At 42.3% G+C, this 17,266-nt stretch overlaps 1 protein-coding gene across 5 annotated transcripts in view; it reads left to right on the top strand.

Annotated features, from left to right (window-relative positions):
* The first annotated feature begins 3,810 nt into the window (after window positions 1-3,810).
* Window positions 3,811-17,266, top strand: part of LOC102570037 (protocadherin-11 X-linked) — a 1,294,105-nt gene continuing 1,280,649 nt past the window's right edge. For 2 of the 5 annotated variants that reach the window (XM_019487929.2, XM_019487928.2), the window contains exon 1: window positions 3,811-4,721. The gene's annotated coding sequence lies outside the window, so the exon portion shown is untranslated. The remainder of the gene's footprint in view (window positions 4,722-17,266) is intronic. The other 3 variants (XM_019487932.2, XM_059732732.1, XM_019487933.2) reach the window with 3 other exon arrangements.

Below are 17,266 nucleotides of genomic sequence, written 5' to 3'. Positions count from 1 at the left end.
TAGTATTCAAGTGCTAATTTGTTCCTAAATGCCAATAGAAAAACACTGCATCCTGCAACAGATAATTTTGGGAACACACTGAAGCACACCCTCGCCCTGCACACAGATCTGGGGGGCACACGCCCCACCACCATGCTTGCCCATGATTGCATACAGTGATGCAAGCCACCCACCCCCTATCCCCGTGCCCACCCAAACGAGCTGCTTACAGCTATGTCCCATGTCCCACCCCAGCTGGACGGTGCCTATTGGTGCTCCTTCACTTCGGCAACTGGGATGGTCATCCTGCGGGGCCCCCTCCCCCCCCCCCTTCTCCTGCCCCTTGCTATGGCACTGCTCCAGGCATTTATAGGTTGGCAGTCTCTCCCATCCTAGTATGTATGAATGCTATTCTTATCACCCTATTTATTTAAAACTTAATTCTGACCTATTATAAAAACTCTGACCCATTGCTAATCTCAAAATACAAATTGTACACAAAACTTTTTGAAATATCAACATATGTACACACACAAAGCACACATTTTTCTGCTTCAAATGCAAGTGTCCAAATGCATGAAAAAGTATAACCCACAATGCAATATTATGCACTTAGCATGCATATACATTATTAAGAATCACAACTAAGATTACTTTCAGTTGAAAATTGTATTACCTAATTTCCCTCTAAGTAGTTGTTCTTAAAAGACAATGTTAGAGACAGAAAGCAAAATTAAAATACAGTAAAATCTCTGTTATCTGGCATCCCCGGAGTAAGGGGATTGCCAGTTACATAAAAACTCGAGTTATCTGAAATAACTCAGCAGGGTCTTCAGATAACGTGGAGCAGGAGGGTGGGAGGAGGGTGGGAAGGCAGGCAGGGGCAGGGGCCACATGCGGAGCTGCAGCAGCATGGGGTGGTAGGTGGCAGTGGCAGCTGCCATGTGCAAGTTTCCTCTGGCACCCCCCCAATGTCCGGTTGGAAACTCCGGTTAATAGAGTATTCTGGCTGGTGAAGTACTGAATAACAGAGATTTTACTGTATTGTTCAAATCTATGGATCATATATAAAGGCATATGTTTTAATTTGTATCAGTATGGCAGGGTACCTCCTGTTGACTCATATTCTTAACAGAAGTTGGAACACTGCTGGAAAATCCAGAGATTTTTACTGACTTCCTGTGGCAGATGTGGCTTTTTACCTCTACCTATATAAACAAGATTGGGAATAGTCCTCTGGGCTCTGAATATAGGACAAAGTTCTCCATGAGGAATCCTAGAAACAGGATAGTCTTTGGCTAGATTATTTATGATTGTTAATAGATTCTCTCTTAACAAACGCAAGGAGGCTTGTTTGCGTCTATACAGTATGCAGAGATTTGGTCCTGCTCCTACCGTTTATAAACGTGAGGAATGCTTTTGGGATCTATTCCTGTGCACAAATTAACAAAAGCAGTTGCAAGATTGAGGCCATGGTTTACATCAGCATAGCAACAATATCTTCTGACAAGCTGAAATTTCTTTGTTCTGGTTAAGAATAATGCATTTGTTACATGGACAGCATAAAATTCATGCTGTCTTTAACTATTCATTTCTTTGGTTTTAAGTGCTTTGGGTTTGTAAATGAAGTGAAAGGTAATTACACTGTTGTCAGTTAGCTAACTCATCTACTTCTTGAAACATTTTTTGTTTTTGTTTTTTGTTTTTGGAATAAAACTATATTCCAAATCCAGCTGTTGGGCTTTACCAATGGAAATACTTCCATCCCTTAAATACAGAGGCCTCCTCTGGGACCTAGTGCCCACCTAAGACAGAGAACTATTTTCAAATATGCATAATGCCTAAGTATATATAACTACGCAGTCCTTACAACATTAATTCATGACAGTTTAGGCTCAGTGGCCACTGGAAGAGGTGCTGAACCATAGGCATGCCTCTCTCCACCCTGAGATTTTTTTGAATTGGTAAATATCCCTGAAGTATGTAGAAGGCTACACAGATGCCAAAAGGATCCCTTCACCATAAGGTCTCACACAAATTCAGCAACCATATGGTCCACTATATCTCCCTACGAGGCCAGACTTTGCTCAGAAAAACTGCCTCTGCCATGTTGTCATGAGTCAACGGGAAGGAGTTCATATAACATTCTTTATATTTTTGTCTCAGAGTTAAGGCAGAAGAGGAGGAGGGAGGGAACTAATTAGTGGAAGAAATGATTACTGAAGCTACTTTTATCACTTGGTTTGTAATAAGTGCTGTTCAACAGAAGGAAAAAAATTCTGGATGAATAAGTTACCTTATGGGTTTTTTCAAAAGTAAAATGAGACTCAGCTACTACATTTATGCAAGCCAAAACCTAAGTCAAGAATCCATATTTAGAAGATCAAACAAAGAGCTAGGCCAACTGTTATCCCAACTGAATGAAACTGATGTTAATGTTGAAAATCAGGTTTAATAGATAATGTAAGCATTACAGGGATCAAAACACAAAATCCCTATACCTGTTCATTTTCTACTATTCCTTTTTCTTTTGATTCTTCCCTTTTTGCCGTGTTACAAATGGGTTACAATTGTAAGGTACTTTTGGTTGATTTCTGTGCCCTCTTTAAAGAGTTACATTGAAATAATCTTCATGCTTAGATGTAGGCATGGTGAATAAATGTGGTCTGAAGAACATGCCCTATAATATGGCGACCATAAAAATGCCATTCTCTTCCCCATCAGTCTCTCTTATGTTATCAGTTGAACTGTAATGTTCAGATGATATTTTACTTTCGCCATGAGATGCTGTAAGTGTTTTTGTATGATAAAGGAAGGAAAGGGAAACCTTTGGTGCTCTTCATTTTAAAATATGGATACATACCCATTTTTCTGGTCTACCAGGGAATGTCATCTTTTACTCATCAGTAAAGAGTTCCAGTCCAGCTCCTCCCCCAAAAAAACAAAATTCAGAGAAGATAACGAAGCATTTATTAATAAATCACTTTGTTCAATGAGAACTATTCACTTCTCTTCAGGCATCTTGCAAAATCAGAAATGTTTCAAGATCCTCAAATTATGAGAATAAACCCCGTCTGTTAGCTAGGGTCTCTTATCATGCTAATCCCTGGCAAAATGGCCAGCTGCAACTAGAGGTTATTTTAATAAACCTCTGATGCTATATGTAGGGCCCGGCCTCTAAATTTGTGTTGGTTTGATTTTCACTTCAGGAGGTTCAGCCAGTTTTACTGCCATCACCCCTTACGAACAGGCGTGTAAAAGAAAGGAGCTCCCCTTTGAAAAACTGAACCTTGCTTGCAATCTCCGGCGTCTAAACGTTTCTAAAAAAAAAAAAAATGCTGAGGTGAACGATTTCACTGGAGCCAGAAGACTGTCGTCCTGTCCCCTTCTTTGGAAGGGGCAACTCATCTTGTGAAGGTGGGTGGGCAAGGGCAGTGCGGTCCCCAGGCCTGTGAGGGGGGGACGAGGCTCATTCTCATCCAAGGCAGCTCCAGGTCTCTGACTCGGGCAGTTGGGATGTGGTTGGTCTCCGCCTGACAGCGGGACCGGGCCTGGAGCTGGTGAACCATGCGGGCGCCGGGCTCTGCAGCCTGTTCCCCGAGGCGGGGCTGCGGCCGCCGGCTGGAGCCCGAGCAGTTCCGGCCCTGGAGGGTTGGGGGGGGAAGCGCTGCCAGCACCAGTTGCGCCGAGCCGAGCCCCGTGCAGCCCCTCCTGCCCCACAGCTTGCGGCTGCCGGTCCGCGGGCAGCGCCCGCCGTGCGGCCGCCTCGGGGCTCCGGCCTCCCCGCCCCGCAGTGGGCGGCTCTTGCCTCCCGGGACCCGCCGCAGGGGTCCCCCCCCGCCCCGGGCCGGCTCGCTCCGCGGGGCCGGGCAGGCAGCTGCGGGGGAGGGGAAGCAGCGAGGAGGCAGCGAGCCCAGCGTTCAGGGACCAGCTCCAGGCTGCAGGCTCCGTGCCGGCCCCGGCGGGAGGCTGCGGGGAACCCGCTCCGCTGGAAAGCCGCCAGGTCCCTTGCCGGGTGCGGCTGCAGCCCTGTGCGGGCCCCGCTCGGGCAGGGCAGGGCCGGTACCGGGCGAGGAGGATGGAGACTCCCCCAGCACGAGCCGCCTTAGCAGGGAGCTCCCGCCGCCGCTGTCGGAGACTGGGAGCCGGGAGGAGCGGGGGCACCTTTAAGGGGAGGGGGGAACCAACCCCTTAGCTCCGCGATTTGCATCTTCCCGGGAAGCGCCTCCCCTTCGCAGTGATGTCAGGCGCGGAGAGCACTTGCTGGCAGCGCCAGGCAGCCGAGTTCAGACGGCAGCGGCGGAGCCGAGCCAGCCGGTGCTGCCGTGCGCGGAGCTCTCCCCTCCCCGGCGCCCCCAGCCCCGGCGAGCCGGCCCGGCCCGAGCCGACCCCCGGAGCACTGTTGGCTGCGGCCGAGCACACCGCCGCCTCGCGCTGCTCGCTCCTCTGGGGGACTCGCGGAGCGCTCCAGCCGGCGGGGGATCGAGGAGTCTCGCAGCGGGGCCGAGCCGGCGGCTGCCTTCACGTGGGACCCGCTTTGCCTTGAGCTGCGGGAGCAACAAGAGCTCCCGGCCCCGCAGCCGCCACCGCGGACTTCGCCCAAACTTCGGCTCCTTCCTCCCGGCGCGGGAGCGGCCGCGGGAGCCCGCGCGAGAATTTGGTGGCGCCCGCGGGTCCAGCGCCCATGCGGCGGGGCGGCCGGTGCCCGCGGAGCCAGAGCTGCGGCGGGGAAGGAGTTCAAGGTAAGGAGGAGGAGAGGGGCTTGTCCCGGTGCTTCCTCCCTGCCAGCAGGGCGCGGAGCCTGAGCGGCTGCGGCCGGGGCTGGCGTGCCCGACCTCCTCGGCTCAGCCTCCAGCTCCCCTTTCCCTGAGCGTGTCCCTCGCCCCTCCCCGGAGCGTCCCGCCCGCCGGCTGCCTGCGGACACGGTGCCTGGCACTCGTGCGAGACGGGCAGAGGCGCTGGGGGCGGGGCGGGGCGGGGCGGGGGTGAAAACCCCACATGGAGCCTTGCGTTGCTGCGATCATAATTTTGTAATGGAGATTGCGCTCGGTCGAGCCTGCGGTGCGGGGGCAGCAGCTGCGCTGGAGGTTGAAGTTTGGCAGAAGGGCGAGCCGCGCGGGGCCGGCCGGGTGCGCGTCCCCGGGACGGGTTGGGAACCACCGCAAGCGGACGCGTGTTTGATTGCCTCCAACTTGCGACATGATCGAAAGCTGTGGGAGAGACGCGCTCACTGCCTCTTGTGCTGCTGCGGACGCGCTGGCTAGGCAGCACTTGGTTTCATCTGCCCAGACCACTGGGAGGAAGAGAGCCCTGCCTGCTTTTGTGGGGGGAGGGGATAGAGGGCTTACTAATGACTTTTCCAAGAAAGAAATTGATGGCACAGAACATAGAGCCTGCTGGTTGCAGGCAGAAGCCTAGTAGGCGAGCTGGGGAACAGAGCCTAGCTCTCCTTTTCTGTCTGCACGATTGGCAGTGTAGCCTTTAAGAAGTGTCTCTACTATACGTGACAAGAAGCAAGCGGGGGCTATTAGCCCTTCTGGGATGCTGAAGAAACCATAAATGTAGAGCAAAATTGGCTCAGCTACTACAACCCCATTTTTGAGCTTGAGAGCTGGTGTTTCAGTGAATGAATTGTGGAGCAATCATTTTATGAAATGCTGTTGCTTGCCTCATTTGGCAAAAGTGTGGAGCTGTCAAGATGTGGGAGTCTGCTGAACCAAGTAGCAACTGATGGCAGGTTCTCAGAGGAGACTCTAAGGGTTCTCTTAAGTTTGTTTCTTGTTCCGTTTTTCTTATGAGATAAAAAAAAAAAACTGAGCCCACAAGATCCAATTGCTAATGTAAGTTTTATTGAAAGGAATATCCAAAGAGGATACCAAGAATGAATTTCAACTTTTTTCTTGTTATCAGTGAAAGAATGGAAGTAATATTGACTTGCTGTATGTAGACAATAAGAAGGGCTGATGTTGTGGCAGGGTAGGGCTTAGTTAACATTCTGACAACTGTCTTATCAAAAAAGATTGTGGTGTTCATATGGACAGCAGACTGCAAAAGAGCCATCTATAAACATCTAAGGAAACTGCCGGGACCAGCATCTTTGTGCAACTGCTAAACAAAGGGACTGATTTAAATCTAAAGTTTTATACTGACTACAACAAAGCAGAAATATCTGAGGTAGTCAGAAATAATTTGTTTCTGCATTTGAAATGTGTACCTAAACCTGAGTAATAGCTCCACACTTGAATGACTCCAAAACTGTAAATTTTGCATAAAATAAATAAAGTTGAGAGAGAATAATAATGCTTATTTTAAATACAGCAGAGAAAATCTGTCTAAGCGCATTGAATTCCACTTAAGCATTTCATCTTGGCAAAAGATAGAGGGTTTTTTTTGTGAATTGTAAAAGATGAGGTGAGAATATTAATAGCTAAGCTCTGGGGATCTAGGGGTTAGTTCAGTAGGCAGGAAACTCTTTCTTTTAAGAAAGAACTGGAAAAGATACCTGTACATGGCAAGCTATGTTCAATTTGGACTGATGGTACCCAGATTTTAAAATTAAATTTAATATAGCTTAAAAAAAATCTTGCAGTTATGGTGGTAAGACTCACTTAGTTTTTCTTTATGGAAATACCAAGCGATAGTACACTGAACGTGTGTGTGTGTGTGTGCGTGCGTGCATATGTGTGTATGAGAGAGAGAGAGAATGTTCTTCATTTTAATTACGTTTTCACCAAATAACAGGGATATATTTATGAGGGAAAATCTGTTTTTCTATAAGGTCATTACCCATTAAGATCTTTGTATTTTTTCTACAGAAGAAGTCTTACTGCTTCATGGCTCCCTTGCTCACATTTAAAGAAACGCTGCAAGGATGAACATGAGAATGCCTTGCTATAGTTAAAGGATAATTTATATTCAGTGTAGTACTGTCTGCTCAGTGGAATTGGTTTTATACATCACAGCTTCTGCAAAAAGGGAGATCAAAGATCTGAACCTGTGGTCCTGTACTGAATTTGTATTCTACATGGACCTGAGCAATATTATACTGGCGCCACTTACACTTCTACAGTCAGTCTTCCCACTACAACACCCATTTGTTTAGTGGTTTATAATTTAGTTCTAAGGATGCGCTCTGAGCTGAAACCAAAATACATTGGTACAGTAAAAAGAAGCACAAAGCATTGGGAGAGATTGTAATAAAGTCTGTGTTCTCATTGTCTGCCTGAAAAGAATTCAGAAACCTGAAGTGAACAGTAAGGAGAGGGGAAACCAAACTTCAGAATTTGGGGTCTCCTTGGATGCTAAGTAAGTGTTTTGTCTTAGATTTTCAGATGGCTAGGAAGCTGGCATTAAGGCTTTTCAGGAGAATGGACCAATGCTGTCTCAATATAGGATGTAATTAGATCTGAGTTATGATGTTTCAGCTTCAGACTGTATTAGGGACTTTGCCTCTGAAATGATTCTACTTAATTCTTTTGAGGCTAAGTTATAATAGGAAAACCAAAGAAAATCATGTCATTGCCACTTAAATTAGCTATAGAATAAACTAAGAAGAAAGAAAACTGTTAAACTGGTGTTTAGCGTGACCTAAGTTTGGAAAAGATTTGGGGATAAGGCCACAAAAGGTCACCCTTAACTTAGTACACATGAAAACAGGCATTGCTGTAATTATGCGCTTCCATTAAGAGGATACCAGAACAGTAAGTGATTCTACTTGTTATCTTGCATTTATGTAATAGCTTTCTTATTGGAGGATCCCAAAGCCCTTCACAATTAATATCCATGCATATCTAATATATACTCATCTCTAAGTAGTAAAATATTTATTTCACCAGCATAGAAAAAGTGTGTGAATGGTTATAAATATTTTGTGCCTTGATTAGGTTACAGAATTAAAGTCTATTCTTGAAGTGTATTTCAGTGTTATGGTCATAAGTGCCTCAGTGCCTAGGCTCAAATAGGCTGAAATAGAGGAGCATTTTCACTCTTAACTCTGAATATTTTGGTGTTGGTGGAAAAAGATTCTGATGTTCCTTGGATGTAAGGTTTTTTTTTGTTTTTTTTTTGTATTAAATAAAAAGGTCATGAGCCAGATTCCTACAGGTTATTCTAAGAAATAGAAATAGATAATTGAGATGAGCCTTAGAATTATTGCCGTTAGCTCATTTATCTAAGTACTGGTAACCATACCTTTCTATGAGTATTTTGACTGTCCACGTTCTCTGCAAACTGACTTACTGATACCCAGACTAGTAACGTGGAGCAGGAAATTTAAGGCAGAAATGGGAATTTCATTACCCCTTTAGATTTGTGGGGAGACTCCAGTTCTCATTATCCAACAGTAAAACAAGGAAAATAGTTTAAAAGGCAGTCTTTTTCAATTATGCTCTCTGAATTAGTAGAGCAACTTGCCAGAAATCTTAAAAGCTTCTACTGGTTTCTTTTAAAAGCTCCACTGTTAGAAGAGTTTAAACTGCCCTTGAAATTGTCTCTGATACGTCATGTAGTGAATAAGTGTAGGATTAGTAGAATATACATTTTTAGACTAGGAGTGACAATAACTGCATTTGTTATCTCTGGTACACATCTGAATGAATGATCTTTTTTTCCTCAAAAAGACTTTTCTGATTGTAATTGTTGTTTTGGTTTTTTTTAAAGCAAACTTAGAAAAGCGTTCGTCTGCAAATACTCTTAAAAAACAATACTATTAATAATTGATAACAGTACAGTATAGTACAGCTTCAGGTTTGAATGAAATACACCTCTTCATAGAGAAGCATCAATGAAAGAAGTGATATTTTATTAAGATGCAGGAAAACTTGATTTAAATAATAAAAATGTAAATAGAAAAAACGTATTCTGCAATCCGATGCCAGGTCATCGTATGTTTGAACAATAAATAAAATGTTCTAATAGGTTTTCTGTCACAATCCCATTAAACATTCTTTTCATCTGAGGTTTGTTTCAGTGCTGATAAGTATATATCTGCTGAAAATACTGTATATCAGTGTACAGGAATTGAGATGTTTTCCTAAACCTTTTTCCTCTCTGTTTAATTTGCTTTATTAGAGCCTGATCCAAAGCCTATTGAAGTCAATTGGAATATTGCTATTGGAATAGCCCCTAATTTCTTTTTGCATTATGTACATTTTGTACTTTAATTTTGGCCATTTTTTTTTTTTCAAGAATGTTAAGACGTTATAGAGATACGGCTCTGCTGGAAAGGGAGTTTTGTTTGAATAAAGACAGGATTTGGTCCATTTAATAGGTGGCACTAAGCTAAGTATGCAGAAAGAAAACTTTGTAATTTAACATAATTTCCTTTCCTATCTATGTAAATAGCAGTATGTTTCACATGAATTATAATTTTAGTTGAATGGAACCTAGTGAATGAAATGCAACCAAATCAATGGGAGTAGCCGAGTTCTGCTCTTTGTATAAAGATATTCCAGACTTAAAATGGTGCAATTGAGAGCTGGCTTTGAGCACTGTGTTTAAACACCATAGTCATTAAAATGGTAGTTCATACTGCTCAGAAATGTTGTCTGTTTAACTTTCTTTCCAGGGAAACATCTCGTATTGGATGTTGCTTTGATTTTGAGTTGGTAGTTTCTGGAATGATTTTCTTCTTCTAAGCTTTTCTAGAAATCAGATGTCTTTAGTGATGAAATTTTGTTTGCCTGTCAGTTTTTCTGTTACATCCTTCAGGACATGGTTTTGTTATTTTTTGTAAGAATGTAATTAGTGGTTATGTGAGTCGCATGCTGTCTATTGAAGTGGTAGGAAAGAAATGTTAAGAATAGAAGCCAGCCAGAAAAAATGGGTGACCTTTAGGGATAAATGGAAAATATTATCTACATAGTTACACATTCAGTGTCATTATGTGCTAATTTAGCAAGTAGCTAAACTGCAAAGATGTTGAGATCTAAAGTGATCATATACCTGGAGACATTGAAACAAATCAGTTTTGTTTGCTTCTTCATTGTGTTTAGTTATAAAATACTTTCTTGGCCCTAGATTTATAAGTATAAATTAACTCAGTTGGGAATACTTAAGATTGCAAAAGCTGTGGAAGAACCAGAGGGAAACTCCAGCTGCCTTCCATCCCCCAGTTTTCTTCCCTACAACTTGTGTTCTCCAAGTTGTGATCTGCATGTGTTATTCAAGTTAGTGTTCAGTCACAGGAATATGATGTTTCATTAAAGGTAAGTTTTTTTCTGGTAGCCATGTGGGAAGACTTGTGATGTTGAAGACAAAATCATCTTAAGTTTTCCTTTGCACATGGAAGTCAAAGGTTAAACTATCATTTACTTCGATCGTTTAGGATTAGGCAATTGTTTGAGTAATTAACTGTTGACTTCTCTCTCTGCTTGTTGCCAAATGCCTGGAGACGCAGGGACAAACTGTCTTGGCCCAAATATAGTAGTACATCAATTACAGTTGCATGTGCTGAAGTTTCCCCCTCCCTCAAATTGTGTAATTTCAAAATAGCATCCTGCCAATGCATAGGCTGGGTATGTGAAGTTGGAATGAGACTTTCTGTGACCTCTGGGGAAGCTGGAATGTGGCCCGCATTTATCTAAGAAAAGAAAATTACAGCAGAAATCTTAACGTCATGATTAAGTTGTGACGCATTCTGACTGCAGTGGCAATTTGCATACTGCTATGCTTAAGTTTGGGACTTGCATTCCAATTAACTAACTTGAGTTTGTTTATGTGTTTATTGTAAACCTGGAATATTTATTTAGCAATTTGCTCTAAATCCAAGTTGTCCTAGAATACCAGTCAGCACTTCCTGAGGGATAAGCTCAGGGATAAGCTATTGCAAGACATTTTCATTCTATCTCTCTGTCTGGTCAGCAGAGGTGTAGCAAGCTCATTAAGTAAAAGTGGGGGTAGTGGGGTGTGGGTGTATCAACCATTGTAGACTAGGCCAGGGAAGTTGGGGAAGGGGAAGCACATGTGAGTGAGAGGAAAGGGAAGGTTTACCTTTCCAGGCTGCTGCTGCTGCTTTTGTAGCAGTGTCAACTACATTCAGGTACCAGCAGCACTGTGTGACTCGGTTTCCTGGGAGCTGACCCTGGTGCCTTGTTTGCTCCTTCCCCAAATACATACGTATTGGGTGCAGGGCTATGTTAGCACTGACAAAGGCCCCCTGAGGGGTGGGGAGCACCATTTGGCTTGCTCCACTTGCCCCCTCCCCACACATAGTGTGTAGTGTAGGGCTGCCCTGTCCAGCTTTTATGGCTGGCATGGTGCTGCCCCTGCTGTGGCAAAGATTCAATTCTAGCACCTTCTCCTAGTCAGCACCTGTGGTTGGTGCCCTGCTTGCCCCACTGTAATAATGATGCTTCTAGTCAGTCAGTTAAGTGTGATGAAGGATTTATGTCACTTGGATTTTGACAGTGGTTTCCTGAGATCTGGATTTTATTGATAGACTACTTAAGTGCATTTTAGCTTGAAATGCAAATATACTCAATTAGCAGATGACTGTCTTTAAAAAGAGATTAAAGTTGAGGAACCATTTTCTTAATGCTTTGAGGGGAAAAACTAGTGAGTGAGTACAAAGTGTCTGTTTTTCTGGTACTGTTGCTGTCCATTCCTTCTTACACATAGGAATCACCCTGTTTGTCCAATGTAAACAGCAGAGGTGACTGATGACATATATGACACTGGTTTGAGGTGCCATTTGATTTTAAAAAAGTGAAGAAGCTAATCCAGTTTTTAAATTTAGAGTATAATATTAAGAAAAAAATTGTACACACATACATGTTTAACTGTTTTCTGATTATTGCATGTCTTTTTATGTACTAGAAAGATGACATGCAACTGTGATAAAAAAATCAGGATATTATAATAAATCAGTTATTATGTGCACATATATTATGTTATTTAACCTCCTTTTTGAAAAGGGATTAATCCCTTAGGAAAGGGGAATTTGGGGAAAACATAAAAAACCTTTTTTTCCTAAATAAACTAAAACTTTAATTTAAAAATATCCCTGAAATAAGATTTTTTTTATATTAATTAAACAGAATTGTTAGTTAATTCGTAGACAGTAGGCTGATTCAGAACTTGAATCAGACAACAGTAAGTTTTCATGTTTAAGAAGTTTGCTTAATGTTTGTATTGTAAACCTACTTACAGAATAAAATTTGTATGTAGTGGACCGGGTATTAAAATAGCATATACATAGAGGCAAATTTATTAATTAATTTCTGTGTTCAACAGTCTGTGGGGAAAAAAAGAGAAAGAAGATCCTGTTAAATTAGGTACATCAAAAACAACATGTCCAAGCCAAACATTAGAATAAGGAGTGGGAGGGGTGGAAAGCAAAAAACACTTATATTGCATTTCCAAGATCAGTACATGAGGTTAGATGTGTTTATTAATTCAGGAATAAAGGTTACTGGAATTCGGGGGCAAGGGGTTCTGCTAAGTGTAGGCATGGAGTCCTCAGAGTCTTCACAAAAGGAACAATCATTTATAACAACTGTTGTTCAGTTGTATTGGGCCATATCCACCCTCTAGAGACTTCAGTTGACTTTCAAATGATTTTGGTGTCAAATGGCTCTTTAGCCTTCAAAGACTTTTCACTAACTTCTCTGGGAGTGTTATTAAACAATCATCTCTTCTTCCTCTTCTTCTGTCTTTTCTCCACTCCTGAAAATTAAAAGAATTGGATTTTACAGAGTTTACCCCTCCATCACCTTTTTTGAACTTTTAGGTAACTGCAGCATCTATGTGCACATCATATAGATTCAGTTTTTTTTTTATTAGACTGATCTTTATATGCTCATGAAAACTTGATGAAAACATCATATTCCTTTTTACACCTACTATAACACTGGAAAGCTACAGGGAAAAGATCTTGGTGGATCTCTTGCTAGTTACTAAAAAAAAAAAACTGAAGGGCACTGAACAAACAGTAGGTTGTGAAGTATTGAGCCATTGCAGGGAATTGCTTATTTAGATTCTGAAAACTTTTGGTAGTTGAGCAGGATGTCTGTGCAAAGCTGGCTTGATCATGTTTTTTTTCTTTCTTGTTACTTTTTGTCTCAGAGTGGTTTCTCATTCTAGGTGCTGTAAGTTCAATTTTCCTAAAGTAAGATGGCTATTTAGGAGTCTAAGTATCACTGAAAGTCTATGAAGGCTTGAAAATCATACCTATTTTCAATACCATCATCATAATTAAAATGTTGCTGTGATGATAGTTTATGCTCTTTACCATCAAGAGTACACTCAAAAATCACTCACTTGTGATTTTTGTTCTAAAAAACTGAAAGCAATGAGCTGAACTTGAATTAAAAAGTGGCAACCTAGTTCAGTGTAGAGCAGTGGTTTTTAACTTGTGGTCTGCAGACCTGTAAGGGTCCACAGGCTATGTTTAAGAGGTCTGGAAAAGATGACTGTGACCAATCAAAAGTATGTGAATACCCACACTTACAATTCATGGGGGTCCACACCTCCATCTGAAATTTTGTAAAGGTCTGCAAATGAAAAAAGTTGAAAGTCACTGTTATAGAGCAAAGTTATCTTTTTTAAAAAGATGGTTGTAGCACTTAATATACTCTTCAAAATAAATGTTGAGTACCTCAGTTGACTAATGATGAAATGGGGGGAATAAAGAGAGAGAGAGAGAGAGTTGTCTTGATCCAAGATGACTTTAAATTTAAGATGACTCCCCAATAATTAGATTCTATACATGAAAAATATAGTGCCATAGCAAGGTGGGTTGAGTGGGGTGACTGCCTCGGGCACCAAAGTGAAGCCAACAGACAGGCAGCTGGGGCAGGGCACAGGAAGGAGCTATGAGCGACTCATGCCGGGATGAGGGAAGGGTGGCTCCCGCCATTGTGTGTGCTTCTGGGCAAGCATGGGCGGGGTGTGCTGCCCAGATACGTACATGGGGTGAGGGCAGGCTGCTGCTGTGGCCTTTGCCCCAGGCACCAAACTTTGTTGCTATGGTACTGGAAAAATATATAATATATAATTTTGTTATAATTTTACCATGTGTAGAATCTAATTATTGGAAGATAATCTTAAAATCATTCCCCTGCACTTCTGTAGCCAGAAAAACAGTGGCAGGGAGGCAGGTGGTGAGAGGACAGGCAGCGTGACCCTTGTCTCCTTGCCTCCTGTTGCCTGTTTCCACAACTTGCCCTCTTGTGGAGCACCTCTCCCATGGTGCCTGTGCCTCTTGCCATCTGTATCTCCCAGTACTTAGTCTTCCCCCCTGTTCCCCATCCCCCACTGCCTTCTCCCTGCCCCATGATGTACAACACGATGCCTGCACCCCCTGGAGCCTGCCCCTTGCCACTCCTACCCCGACATTTGTCTACTCTGCAACTTCCTGTCCCCCCATGGTTCCTTCACCCCTTCCCCCACTTGGTCTCCTCTGCTGTCATTTTTTTCAGTTGGTGCTCCAGTCCCACTTGGTCAGTGAAAAGAAGATGACTGTGGCAACTTTAGCTCAGCCCTGGGAAGGGTCTAAGTCCATCAGAGCTGGGGTTGAGGCTGCCACCATTGCTGTTGGGTCAGAGTGAGGCTGGAGCTGCAACTGAAGGTAAGTGGTGAAAGAGGCAGAGCAGGGGACAGAGGTAGTAGGGTAAAGGTGGTGACTGCAGCTCCAACTCTGACCCCAAACCATGCCCTTATATTTGAATACAAAACGTGGGTTTTTTGCCTCATGTTAAATGGGGAGAAAGCTTTTCTTGGATTCAAGTAAATATGATAAAAGAATCTTGAAATCCAGGTTTACAAATTTTAACATGAAAAATGACTTGGTAATGACTACAAGAGCCTATAAAAGGTGAAATATTTTTGAGTTGTGTTGAAATAGAAAAATATGGATACTGTGCCACAAAGTATCTAAAGATACCATCCAAGATTGCACAGAAAAGTGTTGCTAACAATCTTGTCTGTTTTTTCAGGCAACAAAATATATAGAAGAAAAAATCTGAGAACTTGTCACATGCATCATCTTAAATTTCTGGACTAACATTCTTATTCCACTTGTCACTGAAGTAAATGAGAAATGCCTATCCCATCAGGATACTCTGCTCCCTATTTTAAACATCATTACAGGGAGAAATGTAATATGCAACATAGACTTAAATTATGTTTAGGAAGTTAAGAAATTATTTTGATCAGATAATTGACTTAAATATTGATGTCTCACTTCCCCATGGCATTCTGTTGACCTCCTAGGGACAGTTCAGTCTGGACATTTGAATCCGGGTACTAGAGATATAGTAAGATTTACATTTCTCACAAGGCAAACCATGATCAAAAAACAGCAGATATTTTATGCAACAGTAGACTCTGAAATGGGGCCACAGTGTTAACAGTTTAGGTTTGGGAACAATTTGACAGACTATAGCTTATGATATTACATTTTCAGGAGAAATTTGGATGGGTCTGATTTATAACAAAGTACTGGAATCATAAACACACTATGCAGAGAAATAGTTCAGTGAGACTGTGGAACTTTTAATTTCTTAGGTAGTATGGATAATCCCTTATGCAAAGGTCTTTGGTTGAGCCCAGAACAAGAATAAGAAGCTGAAATATAGCTAAGGAAACAGAATTTTAATCCTTTCTTCTCTTCTACTATTTAAAAGTTGTTCATATTTTAACATCAAAACTGCATTTGTGAAAATGACTGTACAACAATATAATGGAAATTTGTGGAAGCAAATGCACAAAGACTGAACAATCAAATTTGGTGTTTGTCAATTTTTAAATGATCAGCACTTATTCCCAAGCAAATACCATATTTTCTCACATAAAAACACACGACTACTGCAAAACGTAGCTGCTGGAAATTACAGTGTGTATTAATTACATGTGAGGCAAAGCTGTAAGAGCATTTGCTGATTTACTGGGGGAAAATGAAAGTAAAATCTTCATGCATCTCAGAGGGAACAGAAGAGCGAGCAGGCATGGCTTCCAAGTTACTGCTACTCAGTTTCTTACTACAGTGAAAGAACTTTGTTTTTTTATTGTTCCTTTTAAAAATAGGCTGTGTATTTTATTCTGACGAGTGTTATATATGAGAAAGTATGGTAAGTGACAGTCATATTTTTAGTGCATTTAGTTAGGGTTAGTTGAGACTTTATGGTATGCTGAAAAAGTTGATCATTGCCTGAGACGAAAGAATAATAAATCAGACTAATGAATTCCAAGAGAAGTAAATTATTGTATTCAGATACGTGTATCTCAGTATACTGATTTGGATGATTTTCATATAAATTGATGCATTTTCCCAATATTTAAATATCAGTTTATTCTTGGTGTGGGAGAAGTATATTTCTTCACTTTGTAGAAAATGGTGAGAAATCTGTTCTTTAGGCTTCCTAATACCCACACTTGTGCATGGGAGGATCCAGGATTTTCTAAAGAGGGGTACAGGAGCAGTGACTGGCACTGCAAGGGTGGCTGTGCCTCCACTCCCAGTTCCAATCTACCCCAGGATGGGCAGACCATCCTATAGGAGCAGCAGAGAGGAACTTTTTTCAAGGTCCTGAGTCAGATAAGAGCGTTGCTCTCCCCTGTCTGCATTATTTCTCTTCTCCCTCCATGCTCAGTGGCATCGCCTCAGCTAGGGCAGGGCAGGAAGAACTCTGGTATCATCCACAACACTAGTATCATCATACAACAGGCTGATAAAGAGGATGCTAATATGGAAAAGCCAGGAATACATACAGGAAGCTAAAATAAATCTTTCTAACAAGATCCAGAAACGTGGCAACCCAGTGCATCCCATTGTCTGTCTCTGGCACTGGCATTGGCACCATCATACAGGAAGTTTCTGGTTATGTCAGCTCAATGCTATCTTCATATACTATGGGGGCTGTCAGCTATTTGAAAGATACCACATATTTCCTGAAGAAACTAGCTTCTACTGACAAGCTTCCAGCTAACATCATATAAGCTACCATGGATGTTACATCTCTGTATATCAGCATTTCCAGTACTTTCCTGTTCTGTCCTCATAAAAAGTTATTTCAGATTTGGGAATTCCTTATACCTACAAATGAGCAACACTACCATGGGTGCACACATCTCCCCTGCCATCAATATGCCAATATATTTATGGCAGACCCTGAAATCCACTTCCTCCTCAAGTGCCTTCTCATTCCCTCACCCCCTGTATACTCCATATACCTTGTCATCATATGACCGCATCATCATATGACCGCGTGGGAAGAAATCTCAAGAAAATTCCACCAGGATTTTAACAGCTTCTACCACTCAATCAAACTAACTCTCGAATACTTCTCCC

This window comes from Alligator mississippiensis, chromosome 8 (assembly GCF_030867095.1).
Source record: "Alligator mississippiensis isolate rAllMis1 chromosome 8, rAllMis1, whole genome shotgun sequence".
NCBI classification, from domain to species: Eukaryota; Metazoa; Chordata; order Crocodylia; family Alligatoridae; genus Alligator; species Alligator mississippiensis.
This window is presented reverse-complemented; position numbering and strand designations above follow the sequence as displayed.